This window comes from Elaeis guineensis, chromosome 8 (genome assembly GCF_000442705.2).
Source record: "Elaeis guineensis isolate ETL-2024a chromosome 8, EG11, whole genome shotgun sequence".
Taxonomy (NCBI): domain Eukaryota; kingdom Viridiplantae; phylum Streptophyta; class Magnoliopsida; order Arecales; family Arecaceae; genus Elaeis; species Elaeis guineensis.
In genome coordinates this window covers 11,662,508-11,687,307 of record NC_026000.2, presented here as the reverse complement: position 1 = coordinate 11,687,307, position 24,800 = coordinate 11,662,508, and the positions used below count along the sequence as shown (strand labels likewise).

Genomic DNA, 24,800 nt, shown 5'->3' with positions numbered 1-24,800 from the left:
TGATATGACGTTCCGTTCAAGTGTTGCAAAATATAAAGATTAATTTTCTTAGGCTAGCTTGTTAAAAAAGAAAAACTGAAAATATGGGAAAATAAATACATTTCTAACATAATTGATCTTATTTATGATTTCTGTGCAAGATAAGTAAATCAAATTTTAATTTATTTTTTGACGGTTCATGGAGTGACATGCATAGTCAGCAAAAATGTACTTCACCAATATTACATACGAAAATCTCGTGATGATTTTTTTGAGAAAACTTGATGATCTTTTTCGAGGAAAAAAAAAACTTAGATGATTTTTTTTGGTTGAAAAAAAAAAAATTTTGATGATTGGAGACGTACAATAAACCATAACAAACTCCACAAACTGGTACTAAAATAGTAAATGAGTCCACAAAATCCATAAGAAACGATAAAACATGTGAGGCCTCGCATGTGTACATCACTCTTTAACACGTTAGCCATGCATGCGCGTGTCGGACTAACAGTGTTTGGTTGGTTGGCACCAATGCAGTGTCCTTGGTCCTTTCATTCTTAAAATTTTTATGTACATACTTTCCACCTTCCTTTCGCTTGGCTTCCACTGGGTCTGTCCAAGTGGGATCGCATGTGATTTAGCGGCAAGCATCTGCCTTGAGTCGCTCGGCTCCATCTTTCCTGTTTCCAGTTTCCACCAACTCGGCTTGTTTCCGGTGGAGAGATGAGCTAAGTGAAGGCAGGAACAAAAATGCTGGGTGGCCAAAATCTATCACCCGCCGCCAACATCACCTTTCGAAGCGTTGAGAGACATGCAAACCAATTGCCAAAGCCAAACGTATTTCCTACTCTCTTTATTAAAAAAAAAAAAAACAAAGAATTAATGCTGCCTAGTTTTATAATTTATATCCACAATATACTTAAGAAAGATAACTCGTGCAAGATATTATGGTTGTGGATAAGCCTGTAAGTTTCCTACAAGGAAAGAACAAAGAATGCAGTGTTGCTAATAAAGAATGTGTTGTTGCTGCTACCTAAACATGGCTTTTTGTGTTATATATTTGAACATGGACCTTTTGCTGTGCACCACACGGAATGGTGTATCACGTGCACCGTCCATTACATAATAGATGGCCTCAAATGGACACGGACTATGTGATGCACAGCAGGCATGCAACCATCCATCTCATGATGAATGATGCGTACAATACACTGCACTGTGTAGTACATTATGATTACCATAGAAAACCGCATTCTATTTATTTCACTGGTCAATCACCAACTCCTTGCTCCTGCTTTGCCGCCTCAAGAGTTCCTCCTGAGAATTCAGGATACGCCTGTCATTAAGAAGTAAATTTTCAGTGATGACCGTACTATAATGCCCATTTGCCTCAGATTTAAGCTGATGAAACCAGATGGTCAGGAACCTTAGGCGTGGACCTTTTTGCATTCTTCCAACTGCGCCGAAGAGAACAACAAAACGGTGCAAAATGAGGCATGAAGCACCAAAAATTATAAGCAAAACACACGATCTTCCATATGGTCAGCTCATGAATCTTAGGATAAAGGAACCAAAATAAATATGATCTCTACCGTACCTATTGAAGACATCACAATATGACAGCAATCACATGCTTGGTTCATTTTAAGTTGCTAAGGTTTCCTCATTTTTACAACCCATATATATTATCACCATGGGACCTTTTTTTTGTGAGTAAATATCATGCATATTACCAACTTACCCATGTTCTCCCACTTTTCAAGATAGATAAATTACTTTCCCAAGAATAGCATTTACTCATGAAATGAGAGAAAAGCTAATCCATCTAGGAGGTGGCTAAATTATTTTCCCATCAACCGAAAATATAATTTTTTTGATTCATTCTTAGTATACCCTTAACCTAAAAATACTAATATAATATATTATCATATATAATAATATGTGCTTATATAATATAGTATAATACAATAATATAATATATTATACCATATTATATAATAATATTTTATCATATATATTATATTATATTATTAATATAACAATATTATATTATATTACATTATAATAATCTATACTATATTATAATAATATATAATAATATATTATTATTATTATATACTATAATATTATAATTTATTATATTATAATATTATATTATAGTATTATATAATAATATTTATATAATAAAAGATATTTTAAAAAATATGTATAGATTTTAGCAACTTATCTAGGAAACTAATAATACAAAAAAATATAGATAATAAATTTTTGAACTATTTTTTAATGCATAAAAGAATATGGATAAATTATTTTTCTATCTAAATGTTGTCTGAAAAATACTTATCCAGAAAAAATATAAATTTCTGAATAAATTTTTTAGCTTCAAAAGAAGGGGCCCTAAAGAATATTAGAGCTTCAGAGATATCTGCCATGGCATGTACTACTTGTCATCCACTGTGGAAGCGTGAAAGAAATGGAAACTAGGCATAGGTGATAGAGAAACATCCTCATCTGCCTGGTTACTATATTAGTTGGAGCATGCACCAAAAACTGTAAGAAATGCTTAAAGAAACCCTGGTCATGGATCAATAATTATTTCGATGGACTCTATTATAAAATTAATGATAGTTCATATTACCAACTAGAACACAAAATGCAAGCTATGAAAGGTAATGATCTACATCAATCAATTGTTAGCAGGATCCCTATGAGGATTCTAGAGGTTGCATCACCAAGAAGAGGGAAAAAAGGGATAGTTTGGAGAGTTGTGCATAAACCTCAAGTACAGAAAAACATCCCTACTTTTCATGTCTTCATTGGATTTTTTAAATCAAAAGGGCTGGAAATCAAACGAAGATAAAAACCATGGGAAGCCAAAAGAGTGGTTGGTCCAAGCATTGTTGATGTGGTGAAGGTGGACGGTATCCATCAGCGAAGCAGTGGCTTGACTTACTTGCAGCCCTCCATGGTTACCTAGACTACTTTAGAGTCCAAGAGGTTGAGGAAGGCATGATATAGCAAATTGCTTTCATATATAAGGCATATATGATAAGCCAACCATCTGAATTGAAACCTTATTCCTAATGATATAAATAGGTCACTTATAGGGTTCTCTATTTTTTTGGCATCAATAAGCCATACTTTTGTGAAAGGAATCACCAACATGATCAGCCACTGCTTTGAGAAAGCTGTCCAGTTGCTTTCAAATGATGGATAGTTTTAAGTGATATTAAAATCAATAGTTAAAGATTAAGCTCATAAGTAAATCTAATGGAAATTGATCAAAAAACAGTCCCCTGAACATTGGTATTAAGGTTGAGAAAATTAACCTAAATGTCAGACAACAAAATCAGATAAGACCTTGTTTCTCACACTAAAGATAAGTCCCTTTTCTGAATAACAATGCTCAAATTCAATGGGTTTCCTAAGTAGCACACTTGACATTTGCTTAATTCACCTATCTCAGGGAAACACCATTATAGCTTTTACAATTCACATCCATCTTTTCGGAGAAGCAAAAACTAATTGACAGGAGAAAAACAGTCTTTCCAAAATGTTCATAGTGTGAACAGCTGAAGGTAAAAAGTTAAAAAGTTTTAATCATTCTTCCAGAAATTCACACCTACCAACTAGAATATCTTAAGGAACTCACAGGAGTCTGTTTTATGTTTCACCCTGCCTTGACCAGTGCCCGAATGTCTTGAACAACGAATAGCATGAGATAACCGCACAAGGAACTCCCTAATATAATCGTAAATGCTGCAGCACCAGAAGGCCAATTATAATGAACAGCCATGCATGTTATATGACAATAAAATATGAATTACATTAGAAAATGAACAACATATTGCAATCCCTAAAACTTACAGTAAGTAATGCCAAAATGCATGCAAAAAAGAAATTACCCAAAATAAATCAAAACAATGTTTATTAATTGAGAACAAAATTACAACTTTCAAGTAGTTCTCACTCCAATTGTTCCTAAGAGGAGAGGAATGCAACATATAGGTTGCTTCTTTGTTCTTTGGTCTATGGTGGTACCCAGTAATTTGTCCAAAGAAACGGAGGTGGTGATGGGATTATAATGGCCAGTTGTACCTGATGGTGCTCTGAATTGACTCTTGGTTGTGCTTGTTAAGATTTTGTATTTGATTATAGTTTGCAGGTTTTGATCATCTTTCCCATCTTTCTTCATTGTTTATTTCAACTTTAATGGATTGGATGGTATTTTTCAAATCTTCCCCAGTACATGCGTATGCTCATAAGCACACGTATGCAGGAATGCACACACACAAAAAGTTCTCTTTTCACTGAAGGATCAAACAGAAAATACTTTTTGAAACAGATGAGGATAAAATTAACACATACAAAAACTTAGAGTAAACTAATCTCATTTCATAAGCAACTTATCTTAATTTTTATTTCTTGCACTTGACATAAGGTGGTATATGACTATGATTTTAAACCCAACAATATTAGCATGGGGCTATGCTGTCCAATGCAGATGTTCAGGATGTGCCCCTTAGGCACCAGCCGCAATCTGGGGTCCTAGGCAAGATTGTCCCAGCCACTGTTGGCACCTAGGCAAGCATCTAGGGCCCTTTGTGCTGCTTGGTGCTTATGCTGAGACTATGAACCACTACAAGGAAACTTGGTTATACACAACATAAAAATGTGATCAATTGGATATGATCTAAAAGATCTAAAATACCTGCAAACAAAACATCATGTTCATGCATTAAGTCATCCCAGAACCACAGGATGTCATTGACAATTAATCATGGGACGGTTTTAGATTCGTTTTGCAACATGTGTTTTGTTGTTCCCATAAATATTAATTGCAGAAGTTTCATGGCATGCCATCCACCAAAGAATATATTTGTAAAACTATAAGTTATTCATTTAAAACTTTTAAATTATGAGAAAATTTTAAGTTTAGGTGCCCGCCAAGCCCCTTGGTATTCCATTAAGGCCAGTAAAGGGGTCACTGCTCTGAACTGCCTAAGCAATATGACAACCTTAAGATAGGGTGTCTTTCAGAACCTGTTTAGAAGAATACCCTTCTACCAGTCCAAATCTAAGGCGCTTTGAAAATGCAAATGCTTTGAAAATGCAAATGAAATATAAGAAATTACCATTTTGATTTAGTTTCTGAGTTGATTCTCTGGCAATGTCTTGTGATTATCATTCCAAGTTCTTTCCCTTTTCTCCTTCAATAATTTATGAATTAATCTAAATTATCCAGAATTAGGTAGCTAACTAATGAGAGTTTGCTTCATGTGAAAAAACAAAGGGTTTTATGCTGGATATTTTGAATAATATATGGCCACCTTGGTCGCCAACAAGCTTTTCCATCTACTATAGTTCAGAGTCATGCATCTCCTGAAAAGTGCTCCCAACAAAGGCGACATCCTCAGTAGAAAGCATTCTGTAAATCTCTTGCAAAACTTTGTTTCTGTTTCTGCAATAAAACTAATATTTAAATATTGGCTGAAGCAGCAGCCTAGGAGACTGCTTTATGAGTAAAGGAGTACCGAGCACCTCAAATCTATGCAGCCTTAGTAGTCCAACAACTAAGTAGCTGTCTGCACAGGCAACCTTTTTTTGAATGAATCAGGTTGACACAAGTTGGGGTTCAAGTAGAAATACCCTCCACCCTAAAATAGTTGGGGTGGGGAGGTGGGGGGGGATGGGGCGGCTCCCAACAGCATCTGTTGGTGCTATCAAGAAACAGAAAACACACGTTGAAATTTTTGTCAAGTGCTGCCAAGAAAAAAAATGAAATTTAGATGTAACTATACAAATAGACATTCATGTCAAACTAGCCATATGTTGAAGGTCCCTGTTCAGTCTTAAACAGAAAGGCTCACCTTATTTATGTAAATATTATGATCGGATCACAAAATAGGACAAGTATGCTTATCATAACATTAAAAATTTATTTGTCTATTTTTTAAAATATAGATCACATACCTCATGTGGTGCCCATTGCAGGTAGTGAAGAAGGCAACAAAACCATACAGAATGCTTCAAAGTGCACGGAAAATCTGAAAGACAAAAAATAATAAGAAATTCTGATATCATGAACATTAATGATCATAAGCATATCATTACCAATAAAGTCCTCTAACCCGAGAAAAGAGGTCATTCCAAGGGGATTGCCACATAGACAATTCATAAGCACCCATAGTTGCTTTAGATGCAGATGCATATTGAAACATGGTACCAATAGACGACCAAATTTGTCTGATCAAAAAATAAATGTTGACGAAAATCATCACCACAAGAGTTGCCATTGCAAAGACCAAGCGAAAAGGAGCTGTCAAAATTTCCTAGAGAACCCAATTATAGGGTATGTAACATAAATTGCTGTAACAAAAGACAGACATTACACAAGTTAAAGAGGAAATAATTAAATCTCTCAAAGCAGATGTAAGATGGCTAACATCATACCGATACTCCTTACAGCACTAAAGACGAACCAGAAAGGCCAAACTATATCTGCAGAATCTCCACAATTACGCTGCATGAAGATCCCATTACAATCCATATAATATAAACTAGCCATTCAACTGTATGACATATATTCCAGATGGGAAGAATTAATTCCACAAGCTCCATAACAGGACCAGCAATTGGCTTCATCAAAATTGAAAGCAGAGACCTAATGGCATGCATAACCATAAGGAACCACATAACAGCTTTCTCAAAGTTGTGAAGAAAAAGCATAGTTCTCAAATATTTAATTCTTGAAGCCATTTCCCAGGTTTCTATCCAGTCAAAAAATGGCCCAGAAAAGTGTGATGCAGTTGGCTTTGGTACTGAGACATTCTTGTACAGGTCATAAAATCCTATAAGGACAGGAACAATGGAATCAAGACATACAAGGCTCTTGCTAGAGGGCACATCCATGGAAGATAAATTTGGCAAAATACTGGATATGAATGTCGGAAAATGAGCCATGAAGGAAGTCCAAATTCCAACAACATAAGCAGCCACAGATCAGGCATGATTATTTCTTTCAGCTTAAATGGGAGATCGTGATCATTAAATCTGAATAAAATGAGAACATCTTTGCAAGTGCTAGCCTCAAAAGATGAACTTGCACATGCACTGTCACTGCGAGGCAAAGATAAGGATACCAAGATTCTTGGTGAGATCACAGTTTCGCTGTATGCTTCCTCAGAAACTTCAACCCTCTTCACTTCCCGCACTTTGTTTCATTATCTTTCTTCTCTTGTAAGGCCCATAAGCTGGAGGTGGTTTGTAAATTGAGCTAATATCATCTTTAGTTCCCCTGGAACAATGAATAGGGTCAGAATTATCGTAAAGAACTTTGTCCTCATGAAAATCATTCTCATGGCTCACATTTTCACTAGCACCACTAGGTTTTGAAATATCTTCCTGTGCATCATAACATATATCTCCTGTAAGGTGGTGTTTGGTTCGTAATCGAAATCGGAATGAGAATGAGAATTGGAATGGCTTGGAATCGAAATCAGAATGGCCAAATCCTCCGAAGCGTTTGGTTCATGACCGGAATCGGAATCGGAATCGAAATTAGAATGAAAATTTGAATCCATAAAGGAGAATAGGGATTGAGTTCTATATAGATCGAGCCATTCTCATTCCACTCTGAAATCGGAATTGGAATGAGACTCCTCCCAACCAAACAGTTGGAATGGAAGTTACCCATTCCGATTCCAGACCTCCACTCCCTCCAACCAACACCCCCTAAAAGTAATTAAATTATTAAAGATGAAAAAAAAATAATAAAATATACAAGGTCATTGAGTTCTATATATATCTCTACCAGAGACACTGTCGAGATGCTCTTGCAAGAGATGACGCTCATGGTAGGTCCCAGAGGACCATGAAGAAATGCAGCCTAAAGCTTGTTCAATGGTACCAAATTCTCATCTTTTCATTGACTTAACCTCCAATGCCATTGATGTATCAGTCTGCAAATAAAATAACAGGTTAAAAAAGTTAACTGTCTATTAGAATTTAATATGGCCACAGTTGGATTATCGGGTAAGGCAATTGGTAAACTGAACCCGAAAGATTGGTGATACCTGAAGTTCATTTACATAGTGTATACCACGGACGTTAGCCCATTTCACTTCATAAACAATAAAACCATACAACATGCGATGCAACTCCTGATTCAGCAGAAAAGACCCATTTAGCTTCTTTACTGCAATCAATGCTCTTTTCTGATATAATGTAGAATGTATCAAGGAGAAACCTTTATATAAAGTCTTTTTCTTACTGGGATTGGATGTAGAGCTATTTGTAAAATTTAGTCTTTTTCCAATATCTCTTCTTTCCCTTCGAGCTGTAGCATTTGTGAGAGGAGACAACCTAGACTGCACACAAAAAAAAAGGTTCAGCAAACTATAATGCCACCTTAAAAACCAAAGCATGCAAACACTGGGAGTTTTCAGCATAACCATAGTAACCATCAACTGCCGTAGGTGAGAAAGTCGTGTATCCTGGTTAGGGGTACAATCGAGCTAAGTCGAGTAGAGTAACTAGAAGCTCGAGCTCGACTCAACTCAAAATACTCGGACTCGAAACTCAGCTCGAGATCGACCGATCCTTAATATCCCAAGCTTGAGCTCGGCTCGATGAAAAATAGACAAAACTTGAGATTAACTGGAATATCAACCGAGCCATACTCAAGCATGAGTACGAGCTCAAAATCAATAATATATATATATTAATATATATATATATTATAAATAAAAATAATATTATTAAAAATATATATAAATTTAAGTAAGCTCACGAGCTTTCGAGTTGAATATCTTGCTACTCGAGCTCCACTCAGAAAATTATTTGAGCTACTCAAGCTCGACTCGAGCTCAATAATCATCGAGTCCAGTCGAGTTTGAGTAGCTCGCAAGTGGCTCAACTCATTTGCACCCCTAATCCTAGTCAATCAACCATGGCTGGTTGTCAACCAAGATAAAGATCTTGTTACTTTTAGTGGCCAGAAAAAGTGTCAACATGAAAGATAAGAGTCAAGTCCCTGCAAAATATAGCAAGATGCAGTCAGTCACCTATCTTCAGCAGTAGGATGTTAGATTTACATAGATGTCCATACAATTTAGCTTTCCTTTTGACATCTATTATGGTATATGCTTTATACTGTGGCCGATCATCCAAGGATTGCAAGCAAAATATACAATTACAAACTATTATCACCACTCTCCAAACTGGGAGTTTGTTGAACATTTAAACAACTAGTGTCAAGTTTGGGAAAGTTGATAGGAGTTGAGTGCAAAATTCTATCAAAGTTTGTGGTACATTTATCTAGAGAGGTAAAAATCGATACAACCATAAGGTAACAACTTATTTACTGGAAAACTGCAAAAAGAAGTTGTTATCGTACATATGGCAACAAAAATGGAATACAAGATAGAAGGTAGGTGCCATTAAGCATCAGTCACATATCCAACAATACTTTCTTAATTTTTGAGACCATCAGAAAGAATTATAAAATATTTTGGATATACTGAGAGGTCATTTAATGCAAAACCTAGGACAAGAAGTCGATTAGTGAGGCATAAAAAACTGGAAATGCCCATTAAACAACATATCTGACAAAATGAAGCTTTCTAACGCTTGCTGGTTAAACAATATGATGCAGTGACTTGAAGAAAAATGGCAAGTTATCCAGATCACCAAGCATATGATTTAACCTGCTAGCATTTCCCAAGTTCTGAACTCATGTAATACCAAAATATAAAATCTTTGATCTTAGCATGCTTTTATGATGTCATAAGCCTATAAATAGAACCCACTAATTCAAGGCTTCTTGCACCCACTTAACAAAAATATTTTGTGGACCTGACAGGCCTTAAGCTGCTAAGTAAACCCCTTCAAATTACACTGGGCATGTGTAACTGTTTTTTTATTCCAAATGGGCACAAGCCCTAGCAAACATCAATACAAGGAGGTCAACAGCTCCTTCATTATGGAACACATAAATTATCGTGAATCAGCATTTCCCTGCCATGCTATTAATACCCTTATAATCAAACAGATAGCCAGGTTATCTGTGTGGTTGAAGCTCGGTTCAGTAGAGATTCAATGTCAAAGTTGGAGACCATGACACTATCTTTCTCATATTGTTCATCCAAAAAAAAAACAAAGTGAAACCTATTTGCTAATTTATCATGTTTATTTGACTAGAAATCTTCAGACATGCTCTAATTTCTCACAAATGCCATTTAAGGTATAAAAAAAAAAGTAAAGTAGAAACATCAAGAAAATAACTACCACATAGTGATAGATGATAAAATAGGCTAACAACTTTTGAGTAGATCAAGCTTTGTCACTGCAAATCAAAGTAGTGCTTGTCTGATCTAGAGATGGTAAATCACCAAAGTGCTAAGACCATGATATGGAGGTAAGTAAGATGATTAGAAACAAGTCAATAATTCAAATTTTCATGAACAATATTACATGGATCACTCTTCAATAGCAAATGAACAACATGATACTTACACTTGGGCAACCCATTCAAAGAAGTGCATCAGTAGAAATCTGTTGTAGAATTGAAGTGAAACAAAAGCTGTGATGGAAATAAAATTATATTACTCTAACCGTCAGGCTCTGATACCATGAGAGAAGTAAATAGGAGGAAGAAAGGTAGACGTTCCCAACAACACAAGTAAGATCAATATATCCATATCAGATCGGAAACAGAAACGTACTTGCACTCACCCAATCTGCAAGCTCGTAAGAGGAAAGGAATGGCGGTTCTCGCCGATCCCCATTGCGATCGCTATGTAACCAAAACTCCAATAAACACAAAATTCAAAGCTTTAATAAAAGGGCAAAAAAATGAAAAAGAAAATTTTAATCCAAAATCTAAACAAGAGCAAGTCTTGGAAAAGGATCAAAAAACCTGAAGTCATATCAAAGGAATTTCATGGTCGACAGCCTGAGGGGAGAAGTAGGAAGCCGACCAAAAATCCAATTCCTGCGGGCTTCATAACATAACGAAACCGAGGAGCCGAAGGAAAACAATAAAAAACGATAACACGTGTTGCGCTGATAACTCTCGTCCTTGACACGTCCCTGGTCGACGACGTCACGCTTCCCGTCGGCTGCATTACGCGCAGCGCCGCCCCACATCCCTCCCCGCCCCCCTTCCTCCTTCTTGAACCCCTCGGGATCCGCTCCTCCGTCGCCGCCACCGCTGGCGGCGCTATAACCCCGGTCTCAGGTGCTCGCCGGTCGCCGTCCGAGATGCGCGGAAACGAAAACGGCGCGGGAGGCAAGTTGACACGCCGTATTCGCCGAATAGCGAAGATCATTCGAGCGACAACAACAATAACAACAAAGGAAGCAAATAAAAGGACGCGAATAGGAGAAAAAATTAGAGGCCAGGGGAGTCCGGATTAGGGATGGTAACGGATCGAATATTGAATGGATTGGCGCATTTGTGCATCCGTTCCATGAGTACAAATTTTTATTTTCATACCCATTTTGGGTTAGGTTACTTCAAATAGAGATACAGGCGAGATTAAATCGGATAGATAATAATAGTCAGGCCGAATCGGATAGGATTGGGTATATATAAATCAGATAAAATCATTATAATTTGAAAGGAGGATACACATTAAGATTATAGTGAGTTGGATTCAATACGAAGTATATCACTATCTACATCCAATCTAAATTTATTTGAATTTTTTTTTTAAACTCATATTCATCTTAAATTCTAATAGATCTGATAAAATCCACACCATTTGAATCAAATCAAATCGAATATCCGATGAATCAGATTAAAATTATCATCTCTAGTTCGGATCATGACATAAAAGGTGGAGTTGTCCATCGAAAATAAAATTTGATGTCTAATTATTTTTTCTATTTAAAATAGCAAAAAGCTTTTTATTTGTCTTACTCGTTGTTCATCACGACGGTGGTTTGAATAAAATTTGTTTGATTTAAAGGTTGATTCCAAATCGGTTCGAACCACATCATGTACACCCCTATCCATATATATGTGCTGATATATGGGCTTACAAATATATCAAGATCGTGGCCATTAAAGGGCCTATCCTACCACATATGTTGCAATCTTTTAGAAATATGCATAAAATAATAATGATAATTTTTTTGCTAAAACATAGCAGCACTTTAAACAAAAGAAAATATGAGGAGCCCAATCGGAAGGGATTCTCCACCACTCTATTGACAGAGATTTTCTTCATTAAGTTTATTAATGAAACTTTAAAAACATTAATCGCCATCACCAATTCTTTCGCTCTTTTTTTTAAAAAAACTTAAGTTTGACTATTTTGCTTTGTGATCTTCTCTCTCATAAAGGCTTTAAAATAGCCCTTTAGATTATATTTTATAACAAAGAAATTTCTCTCCGTCACCTCCATTGAATATACTTTAATAAACAGCTCATGGGAAGGACCATCATATAAATCCTAAAAATTACATCAATTCTCGATGTACTCCCATCTAAATCTAGTTGAAGAGGAAAAAGAGAGGTCCAAATATCCTCCATGTTTGGCTTTTTCATCCTTCTTCATCCTTCTACATCCTTCATCCTTTTTCATCCTTCTTCATCCTTTTTCATCCAAATATCCTAAAAAAATGAGCCCCATCAAGTCCAATCTCTTTCAAGTCTCCTACATTGGTGATGTTAACTGACTTCGATCCTTTCTCTATTTCCCAATCCGACGACTTTGATCCCTCAACCTCCTCCTCTAACAAGCGATATACTACTGGTGTTACCATCAATACTTTCACAATCACTATTACCACCACCACCACCACCATTAATACCATCAATACCATCACCACATCCATCATTGTTGCCCTCCTTTCTTTCTATGATGACCCACAAGCCCAATATCACTGCTAGGAGATGTTTGACATACGGTGATCGTTGTAGAATCAAAGATATTGTAAATGGAGATAATGAGATCACTGTAATTGATTGCACTATGATGATCCTAAATAGTAGTGATCTCAAATGATCTCGCTTCTCAAATCATCGTCTAATTTAGCAATGGGATACTCATCCTTGAGATTGAAAATTCAAGATCACCCTGGAGCAGTGATCTTGGACTAAAATTTGAGAAAAAAATATCTCTTAGTCCAACTAAAAAATTGGTATATCAATATACTGTTAATATATTATATCTATAGTATATATAATACTACATTATTTGATATTATATATATTATATTTATAATATATATTATATACTATTATTTATATTATTATTGAATGATAATTTTAAATTATAAGAGAAAAATATTATTACATTTTATTTTTATAATCAAATTATTTAATATATTACTTCTATTTGCTTTATTTTTCTAATCAAAATAAATATTATTATTTAAAATAATAGATTATAAGTATAAAAATATCAATTCTATAATAATGATTAATATATTTTTATAAGATTAATAGTTTATAGGACTGATGAATATATTTTTATGAAATATATTAGTAATTAATATATTAATAAATATATTGATATTTTATTATAATATATTTTATATAATTAATAAATATATTCTATCAAATATATCAAGGATGGTTTTGGTATTATATGGTTAGTAAACTTGGATTCTTATGAAATATCAAATAGATTGCTCATGGATATTTAAAGATGTTTGATCATCAAACCATAACCTACCAATGTGATTTTAGATCACTGGGCTTCAATCATCCTAGAACTCAAATCACTAATAATCTTAAATCACTGTGGTGATCTAATTTCGATCATCAAATGCTATCTTGTTACCACCAGCAACACATTCATTGCCACCTCAACTATAACTATCATCTCCACCATTAACGTCATCAACATGATCATCATCATTGCCCCCTTTCTCTCCTTCCGATAACCCACACACCCACCATCACTATGCACACTAACTATTACCACCAATATCCTCACCATTACCACAACCACTATAACCATGACCATCATGCCCATCGCCTCCATCATTACCACCACCATTATAACCATGACCACTATGCCCATCACATCCACCATCACTAAAACCACAATTATCCCTTCTCTCTTCTTTCAAAGACTTGCATGCCTATCATCACGGTCGCTATCACCATTATAGCCATTACACCACCATCTCCACCATCAATATATCACTACCACCCCTTTCCTCCCCTTTTTTTGTCATCCCAACGGACCCCTACCCTACCTTTTGGTGCCTTCGATCATCTTTAATAATAGTGGCAATATAATAGCCTAGAATTTCATCTAAAAATGCTAGCTAGAAGTCTTATTTAGATTTCTTGGCCCTATATAAATCCAAGATTTTTCTTGCAAATAATCGATGTGGGACTAAATACGTGCTCGTATGAGTCCTTATATACTCTATGACGTCCTCGCTAGGTTAACGGTCTAAATCCATGCATCTGTTCATAAATATCATGATCGACCCATGGTTAGTCCCAATGAACCCATGTCGCAGTATCTCTTAATCCAGATAAACTATATTCTGGGTCAACTCTAGTACTATTTGTAACAATCCAAGATTTCATTCAAAAAGATTAGTCAGAAGATATTATTTAAATTTTTTAATTTTATATAAATATCCAAGATCTTAATTTCTAGCACATAATTGATATGGGACTAAATACGTGCCCACATGGATCTTTAGAGATGGTCTCGACATCAATAGAGTAATCCTCTCATAGGATCCTGTTTCGAATACCTTATTGATATCTACTTTATACTGCTTGACGAGCTTATGGTATAAAATATTATCATGGCTTTTCTTTGGGTCCTCTTCATTTGGTTGAATGCTCAATAGGATTGACATTATTGTCAAATAGGTAGAATTTGAGTAGAATATATCCTAGAGGATAGGACTCGAGAGGTAAATACTTAGCTCAAAAGGTCAAACATAAGTTCAAAATTTGCCAATCTATCACAAATACAATCTTCATGATGGCATTCTTAAATATTTTATCTCAAACATCCGGAGGTGTAGGCATTACTCAGGTAGGATAGGTCTGATTGTTTCATCAGAATGACAAGGAACAACATTCTATGATGGTGGATTATACTCAAAATAGGATTATCATCCACTATATCCATCCATCCGAGCAGTCAGCAGAGAGAAATTATGCTCAACAGTAGGAGAGGCATAGTGACTAGAAGATCGATCGAGCCTACCTGATGGGTTTTGTTTGAGTATTTTGTTAGCGAACAAATTATGATAATAGCATGGGATGTATGTTTCCTATATGTCCTATGCCAGTACTATTGAGTTAAAGAAGCATGATTAAGAAGCGGAGAGGGAGGAGGGTGAAGGGAAGAAGTGCATGGGATTAGGATGATGCTTGGGCCTTGCAAGGAGAGCACCTCATCCTTAAACTTGGCTAGGAGGCTAAAGGGGCACCAACCTAAGTGATATCATCCTCATGAATGATGCCGATAGAGAGAGCACTGTGGTAGATATTCTTGACCTCCATGTCAACCTTACTAGACTCAATAATCATGATGCTTTTATCCTTGGAGAGACAATTGCCCCCAACCTCGACACTCTACTCAATCTTGTCCTTCATTATGGTAAAATAAAGGATCGACATAAAAATCTCTCAAGTCTTATCCATGATAGTCGAGATTGAGTGGCAAAGGAGCAATGGCTCATGGTGGCTGGGGAGGGAGAGGAAGCGACAACCAAATGACAGCAAGAGATCATAGGAGATGGTGGTGGTAGCCACCATTGCTACTAGCTTTAGTTTCAGAAGGGTAGAAGTACAATAGGTGAAGTTGAAAATGAAAATGAAATATATAGAGTGCTTTGGAGTTTGGCATTGGCTTTGGATATATATAGAGAGAGAGAAAGAGCCAGAAGAGGGAAGCAATTGCATCTCCTTGAAAGTTGAAATGGAGGCTTACAGATGGTGAAACCATGGGCAATGATGGGGGTGACAATCTGAGATAAGGAAGAGAAAGATGGTTGTGGTGGTGATATTTTTATCATCTATGGATGATCGTAAAGTCAATAGAAAAATAAATAAAGAGACATCTTTACCACAAAATATAATTTAGAGGGCTAGAAATGAGAGGGCCATGATGCAAAATGGACAAACTTAAAAGGGTATAAATCTACTTGTCCTCTTATGTTAGTGTAGAACTAGACAAAAAGATACCACTCATATCCCAATGCAGTGGAAACCGCTCCTCTCCAAGCCTGATCAATATTATATAAGAGATTTTCATATTCATAGACAATTAAATATATTAAACCATGCTCGAACAATCTATCAAGAGTTTTTGAATTATGAACCTAATATAGGTCAAACAATCTAAGTTTTTATTTTGCGGTAGATGGAACTTTATTATTATTATTATTATTATTTCTGATAGAAATAGTAGATGGCACTTAAACAATAACTTTCTATAATATAGCACTGAAGTCGATAGCATGACTGGCTCTTATTTGAAACTTCACAAGGAGATAACTATTGCAACAATAACGAGTGCTAAAGGACCCGTTAAGATTGATAGAACTCTTAATTTTGCAAATGGTTCCATGTTATTGGTTCACCATTCTATGGTTTTTTTTTTTTTTTCAATTTCATAGTCAACTTGTCTAAATTCATTCAAGATAAACTAGTTTGGCAAAGATTTATCATAATCACCTGGTTTAAGTTAGGCAAGGCATAATTTTAGTTATAAATAAGTCAAGATTGAGCTTGGCCCTCTAATTGATCGATAGTCAAAGATCAGTCAAAATTTTAAAACCTAATCTTATATTCTTACAATATTAATTTTTGTACTAAATAATAAATTAGTTAAAACTTGCATTTTAAGTGCTTAAGAAAATTCATGCAATTAATAAATAGAAGGAAAAATATAAAAAGATTATGGATGAGTGAGTTAGTTGTCTCAAAGAAGAAAAATCTCCTTATTCTAGCTTCAACTCTTAGAGTTCTTGTGGAATTAGGTAATAGAAGTAAAAATAGATAGGATATGATGGTAACGATATAGGGCCATCGTAAGAATGAACTATTTGCCAGCTAACTGGTGTTTGTTTTGAAATAGAGCTCAAAATCAACTTGCTTGGTTCATGAACAAATGAATTTAAGTCTGATTTCAAGCTCAAAAATTAAATGAATTGAGCTTGAACTAATTCCAGCCTCTTTCGTCAAAGATCGAGTAATTTGAAGTTAAACTCATTTTTATATCAAATATTATATTTTTAAATTAATATTATAATTTTATATTTTTAAGTGTCAATATTATAGAAATGTATGTGTTGGTGCAAAAATCCGTCGACGTCGGAGAAGCTGGAGTCGAGGGAGTCGCGGTCACCGTCGGGACCTGCAAAAGAAGTCTAAACCGGAGTTGGAGGTGCTCTGGCAAGACCCTCCGACGTTCAAGTCAGCTCTCTGCCTCGACAAGAATGGAGTGCTCGAACGAAAATTTTAGCAGAGTTTCGAGATAGAAATTAGAGCTTAGAGAATAACGTATCTGGGGTTCCCTTTTTATAGGCGGAGGGTGCAACAGACTGATGGCGATATTTGTAACTGCCTGGTAGTGGGCCGTTCGGGGCCAGGAGGAGTTTGTTACGAAGAGTGGTGGAGTGGAGTCGTGGCTATCACTGTGGCCTTCCATGTGGAGCCTGTTGCGGGGAGTGGAGCAGTATCCGTTGTCGTGACTTGCCAGAGAGTGGTGGAGCCACGCAGAATCCATCGCAAGAAGTGGAGCAGAGTCGTGGCCATTACTATGGCCTGCCAGGGTGTGGTGAAGCCGCGCGGGATCCATCGCAGGGAGTGGAGCAGAGTCGTGGCCATTACTATGGCCTGCCAGGGAGTCCAGGCCTGTCGGCCGAAGCCCGATTGAGGTGTTTGGCGGGGAGAGGCAGCTATCCATCTGAGGGGAGCTCGGATGTTGCTGGCGAGCCTTCTAACGTTGGGTGCCTTGGGCATTAATACTGCAGGCGAGGGCCATTTGCTGTAGGAGCTCGGCCAGAGGCTTTCCATAGGCGAAGTTCGATTTCACGCAGAATTCGGCAAAGGGTCGACTGGCAGCGGATGTCGGATGGTGCTGGAGAGGTTTATCCGTTGGAGGGGTCCAGCTGCTGAAGTCCGTGTGCCGTAGGAGTTCATCCGAAATCTATCCGCTACAGGAGTTCGATCAGAGTCCGATCTCCATAGAAGTTCGGATGGGGACCATTTGTCGAGGGAACTCTACCGAAGCCTGCCTGCAACGAAAATCCGGAAGGAATTTGTCCACAATGGGAGCTCGGGTGAAGGCTTACAGTAAAAATCTGGTGGGGACCGCTCGTAGTAGAAATTTGAAGTAGACCGCTTATAACAGAAGCTCGGAGTAGATCGCTTGCGGTAGAAGTTCGGAGTCCGATCTTTGTAGGAGTTCGGATGAGGTCTACGTGCAATAAAAGTTCAGGGTGGAAGTCCGACTCCTGTAGGAGTTCGGATGAAGACTACCTGCAGCCAGAGTTCGGAGAAGAAGTCCGGCTCCCGTAGGAGTCTGGATGAAGACTACCTGCAGTCGGAGTTTGGGGACGAAGTTCGGCTCCCGTAGGAGTCCGAATGAAGACTACATGCAGTCGGAGTTCGGGGAAGAAGTCCGGCTCCCATGGGAGTCCGGATGAAGACTACCTGCAGCCGAAGTTCGGAGAAGAAGTCTGGCTCCCATAGGAGTCCGGATGAAGACTACCTGCAGCCAGAGTTCGGAGAAGAAGTCCGGCTCCCGTAGGAGTCCGGATGAAGACTACCTGCAGCCAAAGTTTGGGGACGAAGTCCGGCTCCCATAGGAGTCCGGATGAAGACTACCTGCAGCCGGAGTTCGAAAAAGAAGTCCGGCTCCCGTAGGAGTCCGGATGAAGACTACCTGCAGCCGGAGTTCGGGGAAGAAGTCTGGCTTCCGTAGGAGTCCGGATGAAGACTACCTACAGCAGAAGTTCGGGGAAGAAGTCCGGCTCCCGTAGGAGTCCGGATGAAGACTACCTGCAGCCGGAGTTCGGAAAAGAAGTTCGGCTCCCGTAGGAGTCCGGATGAAGACTACATGCAGCCGGAGTTTGGGGATGAAGTTTGGCTCCCGTAGGAGCCCGGACGAAGTCTAGAAGGTGGTCGACCACCGTGAAAACTTGGGTGGATCCGTCCGTCGTGGAGAATCCGATCGACACTGATGGGAGTTTATCCGTCGGCAGAACTTGAGAATGTTGCAGAGGCTCGACCGTCGGAGAGGTTCGAAAAGATGTCACCGAAGGTCGGACGTCGGTAGAATCCCTGGAGGGTCACTCCTGACACGAACTTCGACTGGAGGGTATTTTATACCCAACACCAGTCTCCCTACTTCCGAGTTCGAGTTTCGAATGAAGGAAGTACAGAAAAATTTTCACAGCCGAAGTTGCCCCCTTGAATCCTGCGCACGACCGTCCTCGAAAATCCTGGCATTTAATGCGCACGTGCTGGAGTCTTTTCAAATCGGGGCGATCCGAAGAGTCCTTTCAGAATTTCCGTTGGAGCGTTGTCCCAGGTATGGTGCAGTAATGGCTTTGTCAGCTGTCAGCCACTTTTAGCCGCCTGCTGTGGCGAGTGGGACACGTGGCGAGCATGGGTCAGCCTGGGGAGATCCGCGATCATTATAGCGCCGGATCCCAGGATCTATTTAAACCCGCCTTTCCGCCTTCAGGGGTCTCATTCTACTTGAAAATTCTATCGGTGTCTGCTTTCTCTCCGAGAGCTCTGACCTTCCTTGGCGTCCACTTTGGCCCTAGGCGTTCTTCGAGTCATCCCTGTCCTTGCACCTCTGCATCCTTCGAAGCGACTTAGGTTAGTCTCAGAATTTTTGTTCCTTTTCTTGTCATCTAGGTGCCCCTTCTCCTCCATTTTTCTTCTGCCGCATTCCTCTGGCTTGGTCCCCCGCGAACCTTTTGCCTCTTATTTCGCCTGATTTCTCTGGAATTTTTAGGGTTCTTGTTTGAAATATTTTCTGGCACCTCCGCCTCTAGCAGTTTCAGGAGCTCGTCCGCCTCGATCCCTCAGAACCCTCATACTGTAGACGAACCCACATCTAGGGCTGGGCCTCGTCCGATTTTTGAGCCGGATGCCATTCCCTGTTCTCTGACTCCAGATAAATTTTTACTGATAAAGATTCAGTATGGAGTTCCTTCGGAGTACGATCTGTAGCTTCCTGATCCCGTCGACCGGGCTAGCACCCCCCACCTGGCCGTTTCTGCCTGTATCAGGAGGCCTTCCGTGCTGGACTCCGGCTTCCGCTTCTGCCCTTCGTCATCGCTCTTTTTCATTTTTTAGACATTTCTTTAGCTTCAGTCACGCCGAATTTCTTTAGGTTTCTGATAGGATTCCTCTCCCTTTGCCACGTAGTCGAAGTTCAGCCATCTCTTTCTTTATTTAGGTATTTTTACACCTTCAAGCGCCACCCCTCGACAAAGGACTGATGGTACTTCTTCTCCAGTTCGGCAAGAAGGGGTTGCTGAAAGGTGCTCCCTCTTCAATCCATAACTGGAAGGGGAAGTACCTCTATGTCTAATGTCCGACCTTGAAGCTGGGATTGCCCTCTTGGGGCTCCCTGAGGGACTCTGTCCATCGGGCTCCCAGCCTAGGGGAGGACGACCTTCAGGCCATCCGGAAGCTTCTTAGTTATCCAACTCCTTCCCTTCCTAATCTTCTGAAAGAGCAGTTTTTGTTCAACATCGGCTTGAGCCCTCTGGATCCTGCGAGTATTCCATCTTTCCTTTCTTCTTCTTTCCTCCTTCTCTTCTTCTCCTCTCTCCTTTTCTCTTTTTTTCTTCTCTTTTTTTTTTTAACCGTGCGTCACCTCTTTCCTTTTTCACTCCATTACTGATCTCTTTTTCTCTCTCTTCTTTCCCCTCCTTTTTTTTTTTTAGGAATGGACGCTGAAGCAGCACGGATGCTTGCCAGGGGCCTCAAGGTTCACAAAAGAAAAGGCGTCGCAGCCTCTGGGTCGGCAAAGAAGGCCAGAACGGAGGAAATGAGCTCGGCCACATCTGCCCAGGCGGCTCTCGCGGTCGATGTTCCTTCAGACGCTGAGCCCCCAGCTCCTCGGGCCTCTTCAAGGAGTTCTCCCGCTGAGGTTCCCGCCTCGGGGGCCCGCTTCGAGGAGGTGCCAGGGGTTAAAAGGGGGAGAAGGAAGACGATGGCCCGCAGGGTGAGCGGCCGTCGAGCCGCCATCGAAGAATCCCACGGTTCCGAAGAAGAGCCGGTGGAGAATCCCTTTAATGACAGGGACCTGATAAAGTGACTGGTCGACGGCTGCATCCTGCCCGAAGTCATCCAGAGGATCATTCGCGCCGATCCCGAACAGCGGGTTTGGGACTTTCTAAGATCCTTTCTCGAGGTAAACAGGTTCACTTTCCTCCTTCTCCTCGCTCCTCCGTTTAATTAATTCCTCAACTTTCATTCTGACCTCCTGGCCGCACTTGCAGATCGGGCACCAGCTCCTTGCCAACATCGAGGCGACGAATCGGGCGAGGAGGGACGCTATCCAGGTAGAGGAGGGTCGTCGGGCCAAAGCCGTCCGCCTCAAGGAAAAGGCTGCCGAGGTAGCCAACCTCCGAGAGGCCCTTGAGAAAGAAAAGCAGGTCTCGGAGGAGATGGTGAGGAAGGCGGAGGCCGAGGTAGCCAATTTGATGGAGCAGATTCTGGTTCTGGTCTCGAAGGTCAGGGTCCAAGCAGTGGAGGAGTTCAAGGCCTATGCGGAGATGAGGGACCTGAACGTCAAGTTCGGCCAAGGTGCGTTCATCAAAGGGTTTGAGCTCTGCCAAGAGAAGATGGTCAAGAAATTTTTCAAGCTCGACCTCAGCTTCTTGGACGAGGCATCTGAAGACGAAGCCGGGCCCTCTCCTACAGTCGCTGCCACCGCAGCCCCCCTTCCAAGAACACCGAGCTCCCCAACTCCTGCTTCAGAGGTCTGAGACCTCTGACTTTGTATTTTTCTTTTACTATGATTTTTTTTTTCTTTTGTCTTTAAGAAATATTCAATCAATAAAATTGGGTTTCTCCTTATGGAGGGCTTCTCCACTCTTTTTTCTTTTCTTTCTACAATCAGACACGTCTTTTGACGCTTTTGTCTTCCGATGGCAGTGTCCTGCCGAAGCGCTTCGCTCATCACAGGGAGTTCCGTTGAAGTCCACGATCCAACATCTGAGGAAGAAAGTTCGTCATTTAACCAAAAAGTCGAAGGAGATGGAGGGCGAACTTCGCAGGTTGAGGGAGAGCCACTCTGAGGCCACCGCGGAGGCCACATACTTTCAGAACCTCCACGTGAAGGGGATCATGGAGTACAGTCGAAGGAAAACGAACTTCGAGAAGGAGCTCGAGGAACATAAGAAGCACGCCAGCAACCGATCTTGGGCTCAAGCTTCCAAGATCAGCTCTCTCAGAGCAGAGCTGTCGGTTGCACAGGAGAGGATCAGCCAGTTGGAAGGAAGCTCGTCCTGGCTTTCGACTTAGGCCGACTGCGACCGAGAATGGTCGAAGAAGTTCTCCGACCTTCAGCAACAGCTCCAGGATGCCAAGGCGAGCTATAACGCGTACCGGGCTGGCTGGTGCAAGCAGGTGGACGACTACAGGGGGAAGCTCAGGATGGCGACCGACGAGGTTGTTCGCCTTCAAAGGCAGTTATCTGAAGGAGCTCCGTTTGCTCCGGTTCGGGATCTCGATGAACTCCAATCCCTGAGAAGAATCGTAGAAGAGCTATCTATCGCCCTTGGGGAGGGAAAGGCCGAGCTGTAGCAATTGAAGATCCATCTGGTATACGAGCAGCAGGCAGTCAAGGATGCGGAGGCGGAATCCGAGGTCCTGAGAAAGAGGCACCGAGAGGCGGAGAACGAAAGCCAGCGGCTTCATCGGAGGTATATGGAGATGCTAATGAGGGAGAAAGAATTGGAAGAGGAAGTCGAGAGCTTAAGGCATTCCCTGATGAGGGTCGAAGCCGGAAGTTCAAAGTCGGAGGAAGTCGGGCTCCCTTAGGGCTCTTTTTGCCTTTCGTCCTTCTATGTGTCTTCTTTTGTCGTTTGTTTGTTTGTTGTTGTTGTTGTTGTTTTTTTTTTTTTTTTAGCCTTCTGGGCTCTGTAACGCACACTTTGCTAACGAAATGAAAGGAAGATCTTTGTTACCTTGCCCGCACGTCGTGTTGGATTGTCGTCCGTCGGACTTCTTTCATTTTTTGTCCCGTGCGATGTCGATGTTGTCCGAAGGTTCCTTGTTCATCTTTGTATCAGGTCGTCATTACCGCATTTCTTGAGTTTTTTTATTTGTTTGACGTCGACCTCGTCTGAAGGTTCTTGGGCATTGCAGTGTTGATTCGCCTTTCGTTCGTGACCGTAGATCTCTCTTTCTCTTTCTCCTACTTCACGAAAATGAGGTCCTTTGTGTCTTTGATATAGTTTGGCCTTCATTTTTTTGCTGGTGTAGTCCGTCGCTTTTCCTTCACATCTCCCTCTTCCTTTTAAGCAAGGGTTCCTCCTAGTTTTTTATGGGGTCGCGGTAGCGTAGGAGGGCCGTCGAGAAGGTTCTCTTCTTTCTTATCAGGTCTCGAATGGCCGGACCTTAGTCGGTGTTAGGATGATGTTCTTCTCCTATTTCTGATGCAGTCGATCTCAGCTCAGATTAGGACGAGATTCTTCCCCTGCTCCTAATAGAGCTGTGGGGATACATAGGGGCGTTGCAGGACCTCTCCCCCCATCCGATCTCAGAGTAACCGGACCTTCGACTTTGCTCATGTTAGGGCGAGGTTCTCCTCCTGTCCCTAACAGGACTGTGGGGGCGCATATGGGCGCTGTAGGGCCTCTCCCCCCATCCGGTCTAAAAATAATCGGGCCTTCGACCTTGCTCATGTTAGGGCGAGGTTCTCCTCCTGTCCCTGACATGGCTGTGGGAGCGCATATGGGTGCTGTAGGGCCTCTCCCCCATCCGATCTAAAAATAATCGAGCCTTCGACCTTGCTCATGTTAGGGCGAGGTTCTCCTCCTGTCCCTAACATGGCTGTGGGGGCGCATATGGGCACTGTAGGGTCTCTCCCCCCATCCGGTCTAAAAATAACCGGGTCTTCGACTTTGCTTATGTTAGGGCAAGGTTCTCCTCCTGTCCCTAACATGGCTGTGGGGGCGCATATGGGCGCTGTAGGGCCTCTCCCCCCGTCCGATCTTAAAATAATCGGACTTTCGATTTCGTCCATATTAGACGTTGTTTTCGTTGTCTGAAAGGGTTATCCCCTGTCATCACAAGTCCATGCCAAAAGGGAAAGATGTGCAAATTTGAAAGGAATCTTGATTTAAAGCAAAGTCGTTCATAATACATTTACAGATTTTTCAAATCTCGGGGCTGTAGAAGGTATGCTCCCCATCAAGGTCCTCCAGAGATGGAGTTGATGATCCCAATTGGAGGCCGATCTCCGGGCTGCTCTTCCCTCCTCGACGGCTCAGGTTGCGACAGGATCCTTGGCCGATCTTCTCTACCCTCAGACCGGCATCGAATGAACCTGTCAAGCCGACCTCGTCTGATGAGCTCCTCGATCTCGTCTCGGAGTTGAATGCATTCCTCTGTGTTGTGGCCGTGGTCACGATGGTAGAGGTAGAACTTGTTAGGATTGTGCTTCTCGGGATGTGTGTGCATCTTTTCTGGCCTTGGGAGCTGCTCTCTGACTTCCATCAGTACCTGGGTTTTCGATACGTTGAGGGGAGCATAGCTGCGGAATCTTCTTGGGGGAGAGCCCCGCCGAACCTAGCGCTCCGGGCTTCTTTGTCTGCGTGCTCGGGGAGGAGTCTGGGCGCACTTGTGC

At 40.6% G+C, this 24,800-nt stretch overlaps 1 pseudogene; it reads right to left on the bottom strand.

Moving 5' to 3' along the window:
• Nucleotides 1-895: 895 nt before the first annotated feature.
• On the bottom strand, nt 896-11,309 carry LOC105050079 (uncharacterized; annotated as a pseudogene).
• Between the last annotated feature and the right edge of the window lie 13,491 nt (nt 11,310-24,800).